Raw genomic sequence first — 9921 nt, 5'->3', positions numbered from 1 at the left:
CAGGGATAAGTTGTTGCTTTCATTGGCTTTGGGTTCAGAGTCAGGATGCTCAGGGATTGGTTGGTTTTCCTTGAGTGACACTTTTACCCTACAGATATGATAAGTAAAAAGGGCAAATTATTGAATCTACTCTGAACAGAAACAGGGGAGGACATAGATATGATAAAAGGTGGATCATTGAATTCACTTTTCATAAACAACCACTAGTTTTATATATTTTCCATTAAATTGGACTTTTGTATATTGCATACAAATTTTGTATATTGATGCAAATTTTAGATTAATTTTCTTAAAACATACTATACATGTATTTCTACTCTTGTTCCATATAGTTTACCTATCAGTTCATTTAACAATGTTATGCAAATTTCTAGTTCTTGGAAGTTCTTATTGCCAAACAGTCTAGGATAATAAGGAAATGCAGGTTAGTAATTAGTCAACTATTTCAATTAGACTTATAGTCTTATTAGGTATGTTTTTGAGGTCAAAAGAGATAGAGTTTAGATAGACATGTCATCTGCAAACACTCTAGAGATATATACAATATGGCATTTAAGATGTTTTAATTGTTGTTCTCAGTGTCTATGCTATTGGAGTTATATTTAGGTGCCGTGGGAACTCCCTCAGCCTATAGTATTCAAGATACCAGCCCACTTTAGGTATTGTCTCATGTGCTATAAAAGCAGATAAAAAGCATGCATGGGCCTATTGGCTTCTGGATTTGGTTCCAGTTCCCAGGGCATACAGAGGACTGCAGATCACTATTCTTTCTGTGAGTTTATCCCCAGATAAATAAACCTTTGCTATACTCCATTCCAGGCTGTTGTCAAACTCTTTTGTACACCAACAAATTGGCTCCGACAAGGTCTGAATTCATGCCATTGCCAGGTCCTGCCTAGGGCCCCAAGTCCTTCTCCCACCCCATGAAGCTGAACTTCCCCTCTGCAGTCAAACTACCCCTCTGGGCAGCTGTGCAAGTTCTGGCGATTTGGCAGTTTCCCGCTGGCCCACGCCCTCATTGTTCAGCCCCGCCTACACTTGCCCATGGCCCCCGACTGTGTGGTTTGATTTGGCCTACTGCCCTACCGCTTTTTGCTCCAACTCCGCTGTGGCTTCTCTGGCTTCTGCCAGGCTGAGCTCTGACTCTGGGAGCAGAGGCTCTAATCCTGCATGTGAAGCACAGACTTGTGTTCCCAGTTCGGATCTGTGAATGCCTGGTCTGAGCTTTAGCCAGTAGCCTCACAGCTCATGACTGCCTGCAAGCTCTGAGGTTCCTTGATATTTTGCCTATTCAAACCTCTGTATGCGGATATGCTGCTCTTAAGTAATAAAATTTGTTAGTAATTTTAAATCTCAGGTGATTCAGGTACTGATCCGGGATCTACCTTACTGTTAAAATTGTGACACTTGCTGGGCAATCAAGATTATTATATTATATCAGGGACGCCGCTGATTGCCGGAGCCGCGGGACCAGAACACAGTGATGAAGCCAGGTTTCAGCCCCCGTGGGGGTGGCTTTGGTGGTGACAGAGGTGGTAGAGGAGGACGAGGAGGACGAGGAGGCTTTGGCGGAGGTCGAGGAGGCTTTGGCGGAGGCCGAGGTCGAGGTGGAGGCTTCCAGTCTGGGGGGCGGCCGGGGTCGATGTGGTGGCCGGGGAGGCAAGAGAGGAAACCAGTCAGGGAAGAGTGTGATGGTGAAACCACATCGTCATGAAGGGGTCTTTATCTGTCGCGGAAAGGAGGATGCCCTTGTCACAAAGAATCTGGTCCCTGGAGAGTCTGTGTATGGGGAGAAGAGAGTCTCTATTTCAGAGGGAGATGACAAAATTGCATACCGAGCCTGGAACCCTTTCCGTTCCAAGCTGGCAGCAGCAATCCTGGGCGGTGTAGACCAGATCCACATCAAGCCAGGGGCCAAGGTGCTCCACCTTGGGGCAGCCTCAGGCACCACCGTCTCTCACGTCTCTGACATCGTTGGCCCGGGTGGTCTGGTCTATGCAGTTGAGTTCTCCCACCATTCTGGCCGGGACCTCATCAACTTGGCCAAGAAGAGGACCAACATTATTCCTGTGATTGGAGATGCCCGACACCCACACAAATACCGCATGCTTATCACCATGGTGGATGTGATCTTTGCCGATGTGGCACAGCCAGACCAAACCCGGATTGTGGCCCTGAATGCCCACACCTTCCTGAGGAATGGAGGACACTTTGTGATTTCCATTAAGGCGAACTGCATTGACTCCACAGCCTCGGCAGAAGCTGTGTTTGCATCTGAAGTGAAGAAGATGCAACAGGAGAATATGAAGCCCCAGGAGCAGCTGACACTTGAGCCCTACGAACGGGACCACGCTGTGGTTGTAGGTGTGTATAGGCCACCTCCCAAGGTGAAGAACTGAAATTCCGAGCTATCTGGATTCTAAGAAATGTGTGTTGCTACTGTTGCACGTGTATTTTTTTTCTATTAAAAGACTCATCTGTCAAAAAAAAAAGATTAAAAAAAAAAGATTATTATACCTCAACACTTTTCTGAAAATTATAATGGAGGCAAGTTAATGTGATTAATAAATAAATAAAATTGAAAATTATAAACCAACCACAATATAATTGCAGACAATATCACCATCCAGGAATTTAACAGCCTTTTTGTTTCTACTATGAATAGAATTCTGCAAAATTTATATGAACTACTTTCTACATATATTTTTGTGATCATTGGGATTACTAGCTTTGTTCTTCATATTATATTCTTTTTTAAAATATTTATTTATTTATTATGTATACAATATTCTGTTTGTGTGTATGCCTGCAGGCCAGAAGAGAGCACCAGACTCCATTACAGATGGTGTGAGCCACCATGTGGTTGCTGGGAATTGAACTCAGGACCTTTGGAAGAGCAGGCAATGCTCTTAACCTCTGAGCTATCTCTCCAGCCCCTCACATTATATTCTTAAAGAAATGGTTTGATAACAGAGTCAAGAATGAGAAACTTTTAGAAAGGATACAGTCTTTAGCTGAAAGGATTCATGCTATTGAAAATGATAACCTTAATTTGACAGGCAAAATTCAATCCACATCAATGGGTTATGAAACTTTACAAAATGGTACTGAGAGATTATCTGAAAGGATTCATACTGTCCCAGAGCTAACACTGGTGGTGCTTCCACCATTTTAAAATTGGAGAGAGGCAGAGCCAACATCCAGAGCAGCTGCAACCAAGCTGCTTAGCATTTTATAAGCTCTTCTAGACAGTAGAGAATTGCAGACAATGCAATAAGGACAGATTCAGACATAAAAGACTTAAAAATGGGTCACAGTGTTGGATAAATGTATGTAGGCTTGAGAGAGAAAAGAAAAAAGAGTATAGAGAGTCATAAAATAAAGTTAATGTTTTTTCAAAAGGGTAGAGCCTTTAAAGAGACAAAGTAAAGTAATAGAGTAAAAACAAGCCATGTAAAGATGGAAAATTCACCGAGAGTCTAGATTATGTATATTATTGTGTTTTCTTTGAATTTTTTTGATTGTAAAAGAGCTAAGTACAGAGAGAAATTTTATTGTATGGGTTGCTAAGCTACACTTGCATGTATATTATATTGATAGGATTTGGGTCTAAGAATATGATGCTTTGGAAAAGAGGTTTGTTCTTTTTTTGTTTTCACAAGCAAAAGATTGCTTCTAGACAAATATGGTTTGATAGACCACGCCCCTCTGAAAGGTCACCATGAATGTCCTCAAAAAATTAGTTCACCCAACTGGTGACTGAGATGAATCTAGCACCCAGGATACACCATAAAAGACCTGATTTACAGCACTCCCATACAGCACAAAGCAGTTTGGAGAGAAAAAACTGCCCATATTCCCAAATATTTTTTATAAATGTTCTTTTACATTTAAAGGGGGATATGAAATAGATATGAATAATTTGCATTGGTATGAATCTTGGTTTACTGATACAAATTTGTCAAATTGGTTATATGTATATTTCTGCTCTTGATTAAGGTATTGTGATTGTGTGGTTCATTTTAAAAAATGTAATGTATAATTAAGACATATAGGTTAATAGATAATCATCTATAATAGTCAAGTTTATAGTCATGTTAGTAAGATTTTCTAAATGTGCATAGATATATTTCAGATGGATAGGCATTCTTCATATCTTTCAAAGACTACAGAATATGGCATTTAAAACGTTTAAAAAATTTAGGACTTTTCATGTCAATGAGACATATCTGCTTCTGGAAGCACCAAGCGACTTTGAGAGGAAAATGGGCATTGAAGAGGCTCCTTAGCCATTTGGGCAAGAAACTGTTCTTGCCTGGACTGCTTCACTGGACATGCAGTATCCACAGAGAGATGAATGCTGAACTTGCCTAAAGGTGAGATGGTCCTTCGGGGTTCCTGCTTCATGAAAGAGTCTGAGAGACATTCTGCAGGATACAGAAGAAAGTGACTGCACTGCCTTTGAAATTTCCTGCTTCATGGAAAAGTCTGCTGGATACTATGGGCCTGTAGGCTAAAGATGGATGTCCCAACAGTACAGAAGAACTTTGGGTGACTGTCCAGGCAGCAAGATGTCTCTGTCAATTCTAGAGTTTTGGAAGTTGCTTACAATGCACTTCATGTTTACTTAAGTAATATTATATCCTTCTGGAGTTTTTGATGGAGTTGAAGAATTTATAGTTATAGTTTTCTTTAGTTTTGATAAAAGATAAAGTAGATATAAATATGGTAATTATAGTTCTTGCTTGATACCTGTTTTGTTATATGTAATTTTACTATGTTAAAGTTAAAGCCTTTCTTTTTGTTTAAACAGAAAAGGGGAAATGGTGTAGGAGGTCCTTCTGTTTCTGTGTTGCTTTCATTGGTTAACAAATAAAGAAATTATCTTGGCCTTTTTATAGGGCAGAACTTAGGTAGGCGTGGAAAAGAGAGCTGAATTCTGGGAGGAAGAAGTCAGAGTCAGAGAGCCGCCATGGAGCTGCCAGAGTCAGACATGCTGAATCTTTCCCAGTAAGCCACTGGCATGTGGTGATACACAGATTAATAGAAATGGGTTAAATTAAGATGTAAGAATTAGCCAGTAAGAACTAGAGCTAATGGGCCAAGCAGTGTTTTAATGAATATAGTTTCTATGTGATTATTTCAGGTGTAAGCTAGCTGGGTGGCCGGGATAAACAAGCCGCCTCTTCTTACAACAGCTGTGTACGAGGTGATGCACAGAATCTTCAGCTGGCCCCTCTGCCCAAAACTAAAATGTTGTTCAGAACCAACCTATGCCCATGGTTACATTATCTTGAGGCAATCAGTATTTGGAAGATGTATTTGTGGTTTATAAATCTGTTGATGTGGATTAATCTAGAAGAGATTGCCTGTATGGATATAATCTAATGATATAAATAAACTCTCCTTTGATTAAATGGAGGTGACCATTGGTCAACCATGACCTTGGATAGGTCTCCACCTGTCATTAGGGCAATATCAACCTCAGTCTATCACTGGAATGAACTGAACTAGTGAACTAACAAGTGTTGTTTTAGCATCTACACATGAGGTCACATAGTGTTGGCTATGTAGCTCAGTGGGTAGAGGGTCAGCCTGGCATACCAGAGACCCTGAGTTCAATCACCAGACTATCTAAAATAAGGCAGTGGAGGTGCATAGGTCTGTAATCTTAGCTCTTCCAGAGGTGGAAGGTGGATGATAAGGAATTCAGGCTCACCTGGTCTCTAAATAATAAAAGGAAACTTTGGTCTAAATATGATAATTTATTACACAGCAATAGAATGTGATTATTGGTTTTTATATCTGATAGATTGAATTAGGTAAATATTTTATCATTAGAAATTAGACGGGACTGAAGAGATGGCTTAGCCATTAAGTGTACAGGTACAAACTGCTCTCCCAGAGAACTCCAGTTTGGTTTCCAGGACCCATATGAAGTAGCTCACAGCAGCCTGTAACTCCAGATCCAGAGGAATGTGAGATTTCTGATCTCTGAAGGCTCCTGCACTCACGTGTGCATATTCCCCTCCGCTACCCAGCACATATATACATAATAAAATTGAGATAGAGGACCATCAAGTCTGAGGACGTGAGTGGATCCCTGGAGCCCACATGGTGGAAAGAGTACAGCTGTTCTCTGGTCTCCACATTAATGCAATAGCAAGGCATCCCCCGATATGACTATATGCCTATAAAGAGAAAAATGAGATAAAATTCAAATTTATTGATGAGTATCTGGGTCTTGGTGTTGTGACTTTGTTTCTGCAGTGCTGGCCCCACTCTCCAAGGATTCATAATGTCAAACCTGCATCCTCTCTCAGGGATTCTCTCTAGTCTGTGTGTTTTTTTTACCTTTTGCCATAAGCATTTTACTGTGTAACCTAAGCTGGTCTCAAACTCCTGGGCATAAGTGATCCTCCTGCACCAGCCTCCTCACTAACTGGCAGGCACACACCACCATATCAGCTGACACCCTGAGTTTTGGTAAATATGTAATTGCCACTTGAATTATGATGTGTGATTTGACTCCAAAATCTCTTTGAATGCCTTTGCAGTATATCCCACCTTCAAGTGTCAATTCTTTCATAAAAAGCAGTAAGAATTTATGTGTGTAGTCGGAGACTGTTCATTCACTTCTTGGCTGCCTAGACCTGAAATAATCACACAGAAACTATATTAATTAAAACACTGTTTGGCCTATTAGCCTAGGATTCTTATGGACTAACTCTTACATCTTAAATTAACCCATTCCAATTATTTTATATTTTACCATGAGGCTTGTGGTTTACTAGCAAGGTTCCCAGGTGTCTGTCTCCTTCAGCAGCTACATGGCATCTTTCTGACTCCACCTACTCTGTCTCTACATCTCTGTTCAAATTATCCACCTGGTTTTACTCTGCTAAGCCATTGGCTGAAAGCAGCTTCTTTATTAATCAATGACAAAACATATTCACAGCATACAGAGGGGAATCCCATATCATATGTGTGTGGGTTTTTGTCTGCATGTTCTCCCATGCACCACTGTGCGTCTTGTTGTCCAAAGAAGGTAGAAGATGGTCCCATAAAACCGGAATTATAGATGCCTAGGAGCCACCATGTGGGGGCTGGGAATGCAACATGGGATTCTCCAAAGAGCAGGCAGAGCTATTAACCCAAGCTATCTCTCCAGCCCCACAAATGTGATTTCTTAGCACTATAATTTAGAATTGCCTACTCTTGGTAATTTATTTTATTTTTTTATTTATTTTTGCATGAGTAACTGCATTTTTATCTAATCATGCAAGGCAGGTTCAGCATTTGAAAATCGATTACATAACCTACTATATTAACAGACTAAACAAAGAAAAAAATCAAACAAAATATTAAAAGAATCCAATGTCCACTCACGATCTTTAAAACTTTTCAAAATACCAGATCACATTGCTCATTTTGGTGACACATGCCCTTCATGCCAAGGTGAGGCAGGCAGATTTCTGTAAGTATGAAGCTAGTCTGGACTACATAGCAAGTTCTAGACCATTGAAGGCAACCTAATGAGACCCAATTTCTTTGTTATTATTATTTATTTATTTATTAAAGATTTCTGTCTCTTCCCCACCACCGCCTCCCATATCCCTCCCCCTCTCCCAATCAACTCCCCCTCTCTCATCAGCCCGAAGAACAGACCAGGTTCCCTGCCCTGTGGGGATTCCAAGGACCTCCCACCTCCTTCCAGGTCTAGTAAGGTGAACATCCAAACTGCCTAGGCTCCCACAAAGCCAGTACGTGGAGTAGGATCAAAACCCAGTGCCATTGTTCTTGACTTCTCAGCAGTCCTCATTGTCTGCTATGTTCAGCGAGTCCGGTTTAATCTCATGCTTTTTCAGACCCAGTCCAGCTGGCCTTGGTGAGTTCCCTAAAGAACATCCCCATTGTCTCAGTGTGTGGGTGCACCCCTAGCGGTCCTGAGTTCCTTGCTCGTGCTCTCTCTCCTTCTGCTCCTGATTTGGACCTTGAGATTTCTGTCCGGTGCTCCAATGTGGGACTCTGTCTCTGTCTCCTTTTATCGCCTGATGAAGGTTAATATCCAAGAGTATGACTATATGTTTTTCTTTAGGTTCTCCTTCTTATTTAGCTTCTCTAGGATCACGAATTATAGGCTCAATGTCCTTTATTTATGGCTAGAAACCAATTATGAGTGAGTACATCCCATGTTCATCTTTTTGGGTCTGGCTTACCTCACTCAGGATAGTGTTTTCTATTTTCATCCATTTGCATGCAAAATTCAAGAAGTCCTTGTTTTTTACCGCTGAGTAGTACTCTAATATGTATATATTCCATACTTTCTTCATCCATTCTTCCATTGAAGGGCATCTAGGTTGTTTCCAGGTTCTGGCTATTACAAACAATGCTGCTATGAACATAGTTGAGCATATACTTTTGTTGTATGATAGGGCATCTCTTGGGTATATTCCCAAGAGTGGTATTGCTGGGTCCAGGGGTAGGTTGAACCCGAATTTCCAGAGAAATCGCCACACTGCTTTCCAAAGTGGTTGCACAAGTTTGCATTCCCACCAGCAATGGATGAGTGTACCCCTTTCTCCACAACCTCTCCAGCAAAGGCTATCATTGGTGTTTTTGATTTTAGCCATTCTGACAGGTGTAAGATGGTATCTTAAAGTTGTCTTGATTTGCATTTCCCTGATCGCCAAGGAGGTTGAGCATGACCTTAAGTGTCTTTTGGCCACTTGAATTTCTTCTGTCGAGAATTCTCTGTTCAGCTCAGTGCCCCATTTTTTAATTGGGTTCATTAGCCTTTTACAGTCTAGTTTCTTGAGTTCTTAATATATTTTGGAGATCAGACCTTTGTCAGTTGCGGGGTTGGTGAAGATCTTCTCCCAGTCAGTGGGTTGCCTTTTTGTCTTAGTGACAGTGTCCTTTGCTTTACAGAAGCTTCTCAGTCTCAGGAGGTCCCATTTATTCAATGATGCCCTTAATGACTGTGCTGCTGGGGTTATACGTAGGAAGTGCTCTCCTGTGTCCATGTGTTGTAGAGTACTTCCCACTTTCTCTTCTATCAGGTTCAGTGTGTTCAGACTGATATTGAGGTCTTTAATCCATTTGTACTTGAGTTTTGTACATGGTGATAGATATGGATCAATTTTCATTCTTCTACAGGTTGACATCCAGTTTTGCCAGCACAATTTGTTGAAGATGCTCTCTTTTTTCCAATGTATACTTTTAGTTCCTTTATCGAAAATCAGGTATTCATAGGTTTGTGGGTTAAAGTCAGGGTTTCTATTCGATTCCATTGGTCGACTTTTCTGTTTTTATGCCAATACCAAGCTGGAGAAATCAAGACATTCCAGGATAAGAACAAATTCAAACAATACGTAGCCACAAATCCAGCCTTACAGAAAGTAATAGAAGGAAAATCACAACCCAAGGAATCCAACATTGCCAACACAGGCATCTAGCGACCCTTCACCAGCACAACTCAAAGAAGGAAGACACACAAACTCTACTACCAAAAACAATAAGAATAGCTGGAGTAAACAACTACTGGTAATTAATATCAATTAATATTAATGGACTCAATTCACCTATAAAAAGGCACAGGCTAAGAGATTGGATACAAAAACAGGATCCAACATTCTGCTGCTTACAAGAAACATATCTCAACCACAAAGACAGTCATCTACTCAGAGTAAAGGGTTGGGAAAAGGTTTTTCAAGCAAACGGGTCTAAGAAACAAGCAGGTGTGGCCATACTAATTTCTAAAACTGACTTCAAACTAAATTCAATCAGAAGAGATCGAGATGGACATTTTATTCTCATAACAGGAACAATTCATCAGGATGAAGTCTCAATCCTGAATTTCTATACCCCTAATATAAAAGTACCCACTATGTAAAAGAAATATTAATAAAACTCAAGGCA

At 40.7% G+C, this 9921-nt stretch overlaps 1 pseudogene; it reads left to right on the top strand.

Annotated features, from left to right (window-relative positions):
- Positions 1-1483: 1483 nt before the first annotated feature.
- LOC121450070 lies at positions 1484-2399 on the top strand (annotated as a pseudogene).
- Positions 2400-9921: the final 7522 nt, after the last annotated feature.

Source organism: Microtus oregoni, unplaced genomic scaffold, assembly GCF_018167655.1.
Source record: "Microtus oregoni isolate MIOR12 unplaced genomic scaffold, Mior012 000006F_ref0000085, whole genome shotgun sequence".
NCBI classification, from domain to species: Eukaryota; Metazoa; Chordata; class Mammalia; order Rodentia; family Cricetidae; genus Microtus; species Microtus oregoni.
The sequence above is the reverse complement of the archived record's forward strand: the minus strand, read 5'-3'. Positions and strand labels throughout refer to the sequence as shown.